A 5,110-nucleotide genomic window follows, 5' to 3' on the forward strand; every position below is an offset into this window, starting at 1 on the left:
CTTGTCCTTGCTATCTCAGCCATGATCTCAGCTACAATCCCCATGGATAAAATTCCTTGATATTTAACAGGGCCTTCAGACTAGTAGGGAGCTTATGAAATCACTATTGCTTTCATTTTAGGGAATTTCCCTGGGTCTTATCCCTACCTTTCACGTAGTAATTCAGAAAAAAAGAGTGAGTGTGAATTAAATAATCCATTGGAAACTTGAATGCCAAATACCTAAATTCTGAACCCAAATTAGTCCAGGTGTTGACTTGACATTCCTAATTTGATCTAATATATATATGAAACTTTCTACTTACAACTGCAGAATACGTTTTGGAAAAGGGATTTTTTTTTCCCCTTAAAGGAGGGAAGGTGAAAATGGAATTTTGCCTTGGTTTTCTTTGGATGTGTTTTAAGGCAAATTTATATAACACTCCTCTCCCTTGTCAGCTTCCCCACACCACCATAAACTCCTCAGATCAGTGAGAATTAAATGAATAAATCCCAAGGTATTCATTTTGCAGTTGGATCTCTTGGGATTATATTTTAAATGCAAAAGTAAAGCAAATTGCACTTAATGTCAAAACCTGCTTTAATTTACTCCAATTGTACTTGACTCCTGAACACAGAGGGAAAGAAGTATCAACTTTTAACATTAACCTTAAAGATCCAAGAATGAATTTAGAATGAGAATCACTGATTTCAATCAGTCGTATTTATTGATCACTTATTATGCTCAGAGCACTCTACTTAGAGCTTATGAGGGTACAATGTACCAATATAGCAGGCACATTCCCTGCCCTTAAGGAGTTTACAGTCTAAAGTACAATTCTTGGACCAAACAAATTAAGTTTGAAAGTCTTCAGGCACTGAAGTGATTGTTGAGAAAGATATTGGAGAATTCAGGCCATACCAAGAATTAAGGGAAAGAGAACATCTGTGAATCCCTCCATTAACCAACATCCACTCCCTTTTACTAAGCCCTTGTGTGCAGAGAACTGGACAAGCTTTAGAAACACCAATCCAGAACTAAATTGTGGGGACCTCAATGGTGTATTAAACTGTAAATAGATATCTGAAAATGTAAAGCAAGGTTTTGGGTCTACTGACGAATCTTCATTTTTGAAGACGTATTTGGAATCAGTTCTTTTTTTAGCCTCAAGCCAAGAATCAATATGCCAAAATTTTGGCCTGAAGAACAGAGAAAAGAGGACTCCTGATCACCTCTGGATTGCTCCTCTAAGTGTTCCAGGAAATTGCTTTTGAATGATTTGGAGGGCGAGGGCATAATACAATTTATGGCATATTCAAAGCTTTCCAAATTAAGGAGTAATGCCAATCTTTTTTTCAATCTGTATTTGGATGATTCTTAATGGTTTTCTGACCATGTCACCCTAAAAACAGCCAGAAAAGGGGTTGCCTTTCCTGAATATGGAAAACCAAGATTTACATAATTGAAGATTGAGCCCTTTTCCAGCAAAAGCAAGATTAAAAAATATATATAACACTGACATCCTTTTGTTTTTTTAATCAGGACAAATTGATTTTTAAGAATTCATTAGGCATTTCTTGGTCCCATTCAAATGAAGTAAAGTAAAATCAACTTAAAGTTGGTAAAGTAGATAGTAGATAGTTATCAGAGTCCCTTGGAGTGAAATGAACCTTTCCATGTGAATTCTTGTTATTGAGAAGTACTCATCCCCCCACCCCAAAACCATGATTTTTCAGCACGTCTGGAGGACTGGACAGTGATTTGACAGTTCTGAACACAATCAGCTAATTGTCCTCAAGCTAATTTACTTTGTTATGTCCTTGGGTCAGGGTTTGAGGTTCCCCTGGCCTGCTGTCATTTGGGATAATTCAAGACCAAATAATAATGATGGCATTTTGTTAAAAACTTAATATGTGTCAAGCACTGCTCTAAGTGTTGGGGTAGATACAAGCTGATCAGGTTGGACACAGTCCTCGTCTCTGTGCCTCAGTTACCTCTTCTGTAAAATGGGGATTGAGACTGTAAGCCCCACGTGGGACAACCGGATTACCCTGTTTTTATCCCAGAGTTTAGAACAGTGCTTTGCACATAGTAAGCGGTTAACAAATCCCATCATCATTATTATTATGGTGGGGCTCACAGTCTTGATTCCCATTTTACAGATGAGGTAACTGAGGCACAGAGAAGTTAAGTTACTTGCCCAAGGCCATACGGCAGGCAAGTTGTTGAATGAGGATTAGAACCCATGTCCTTCTGACTCCTAGATGTGCAATATCCGCTAAGCCATGCTGCTGAGAGCAGATCTCACGTTAGCGGTGTGACAGAAGAAACAACACCCTCCTTACACATTATAGAAAAATTTGTTATCTGGTAAAGCAGGGGGAGTGTGGGAAAGATGTGTCGGGCTAGTCAATTAAAAATTCTTCAAAGATGTTACTTAAAAGATGTTGGCTATTAACACAGGACTAGAGAGATGTGTACTGTAGTAATGAGGCCCTACCAAAGTCTACTGCCTGAGCTACAGAATCAGTGGAGAGGGGATCTGTTTTACAAGAAAGGTTGTTTGCTAAAGGAGGCTTTCAACAACCCTATGATTGGGGAAAGCGGATAGATGTACTAGTACAGTGATCTGCACATAGTAAGCGCTCAATAAATACTATTGAATGTACTACTCTCCTCTTATGTGCATCCATACTTTGTTGCTCAGATTACTTTTCTAAAAAAATTCAATCCTTATCTCCCTACTTTTGAAGAACCTCCAGTGGTTGTCCATCCACCTCTGTAACAGACAGAACTCCTGACCGTCAGCTCTGAAGCACTGACTCTGCTTGCCCCCTCCTACCTCGCCTCTCCGATTTTCTACTACATCCCAGCCCGTGCACTTCATTTCTCCAGTGCCAACCAACCCACTGGACCTCAATCTTTTGTCTATTCCCCCAATCTTGTCTATCAAGCGCTCAGTACAATGCTCTGCACACAGTAAGCGCTCAATAAATACGATTGAATGAATGAATGAATGAATCCTCTCAACAACCCCTCACCCTTGTGCTGACTCTGGCCTGAAACTCCCTCCCATTTCATTCATTAATTCTTTTATTCAATCATATTTATTGAGTGCTTACTATGTGCAATCAAATACAAATACATTTCAAAACACTTTCGTTACAAATAAATAAAATTACAGATATGTACATAAGTGTTGTAGGGCTGGGAGGGGGAAAAGAGGAGCAAGTCAGGGAGACACAGAAGGGAGGGAGAGATGAGGAAAGGTGGGACTTAGTTTGGGAAGGCCTCTTGGAGGAGGTGTGCCTTCAATAAGGCTTTGAATGGGAGGGAGAAAAATTGTGAGTCGGATTTGAGGAGGGAAAACGTTCCAGGCCAGAGGTAGGACATGAGCGAGGGGTCAGTGGTGAGACACGTGAGGCTGAGGCACAGAGAGAAGGTTAGCTCTAAAGGAGCAAAGTGTGCGGGCTGAGCTTTAGGAGAGGAGAAGCGAGACAAAGCCGGAGGGGGCAAAGTGGTAGACTGCTTTAAAATCAATGGTGAGGTGTTTTTGTTTGATGCGGAGGTGGATGGGCAGTGAGTGGAGTTTTTTGAGGAGGGTGGTGACAAGTCCTGAATGTTTTTTTAGAAAAATGATCTGGCAGCAGGAGTGAAGTATTGATTGGAGTTGGGGGAGACAGGAGGCTGGGAGGTCAGCAAAGAGGCTGATGCAGTAATAATAATAATAATGATAATGTTGGTATTTGTTAAGCGCTTACTATGTGCAGAGTACTGTTCTAAGCGCTGGGGTAGATACAGGGTAAGCAGGTTGTCCCACGTGGGGCTCACAGTTAATCCCCATTTTACAGATGAGGGAACTGAGGCACAGAGAAGTGAAGTGACTTGCCCACAGTCACACAGCTGACAAGTGGCAGAGCTGGGATTCGAACCCATGACTTCTGACTCCGAAGCCCGGGCTTTTTCCACTGAGCCACGCTGCTTCTCAAAATAAATAAATTGTGATATTTGTTAAGTGCTTACTATGTGCAAAGCACTGTTCTAAGCGCTGGGGGATACAAGGTGATCAGGTTGTCCCACGTGGGGCTCACAGTTTTAATCCCCATTTGACAGATGAGGTAACTGAGGCATAGAGAAATTAAGTGACTTGCCCAAGGTCACACAGCTGACCAGTGGCAGAGCCGGGAGTAGAACCTGTGACCACTGACTCCCAAGCACGCGCTCTTTCCACTGAGCCGTGATCCAGGCAGTATAGGAAATGGGAGGGAGTTTCAGGTCAGAGTCAGAGTCAGATGAGTGATTGTATTAACAAGGTAGCATTTTGGATGGAGAGGAAAGGGCAGATTTTAGCCACGTTGTAAAGGTGGGACCAGCAGGATTTAGTGAAGGATTGACTGTGTAGGTTGAATGAAAGAGAGTAGTAAAGGAAAATGCCAAGGTTATGGATTTATGAGGCAGAAAGTACTGTGGTGCCATCTACAGTCGTGGGAAAATCAAGGGGACGTCAGGATTTAGGTGGGAAGATAAGGAGCTCTATTTTGGACATCTTAAATTTGAGACAGGAGGACATCCACGTAGAGACATAATAATAATGTTAATAATGTTGGTATTTGTTAAGCGCTTACTATGTGCAGAGCACTGTTCTAAGCGCTGGGGTAGACACAGGGGAATCAGGTTGTCCCACGTGGGGCTCACAGTCTTAATCCCCATTTTACAGATGAGGGAACTGAGGCACAGAGAAGTTAAGTGACTCGCCCACAGTCACACAGCTGACAAGTGGCAGAGCTGGGATTCGAACTCATGAGCCCTGACTCCAAAGCCCGTGCTCTTGCCACTGCGCCACATGAAGGCAGGAGGAGATACAAAAACTGGAGAGAGGGAGAGAGATGGTAGACCACCACTCTCCCCAACTTGAAACCCTTATTAATAGCACACCTCCTCCAAGAGGCCTTCCCCAACTAAACCCACATTTCCCTTACCCTCCTTTCTGTGTCATTACCCTTTTAATATTTGATATTCACCCCACGCTCAGCCACAAAACACACATGCAATTAATTTTGTCTTTCTCCTCCCTCTAGACTAAGCTCCTGGTGGGCAGGGAACTTGTCTGCCATTTTTGTTGTATTGTACC

The sequence above is a fragment of the Ornithorhynchus anatinus genome, chromosome 2 (assembly GCF_004115215.2).
Source record: "Ornithorhynchus anatinus isolate Pmale09 chromosome 2, mOrnAna1.pri.v4, whole genome shotgun sequence".
Lineage (NCBI taxonomy): Eukaryota > Metazoa > Chordata > Mammalia > Monotremata > Ornithorhynchidae > Ornithorhynchus > Ornithorhynchus anatinus.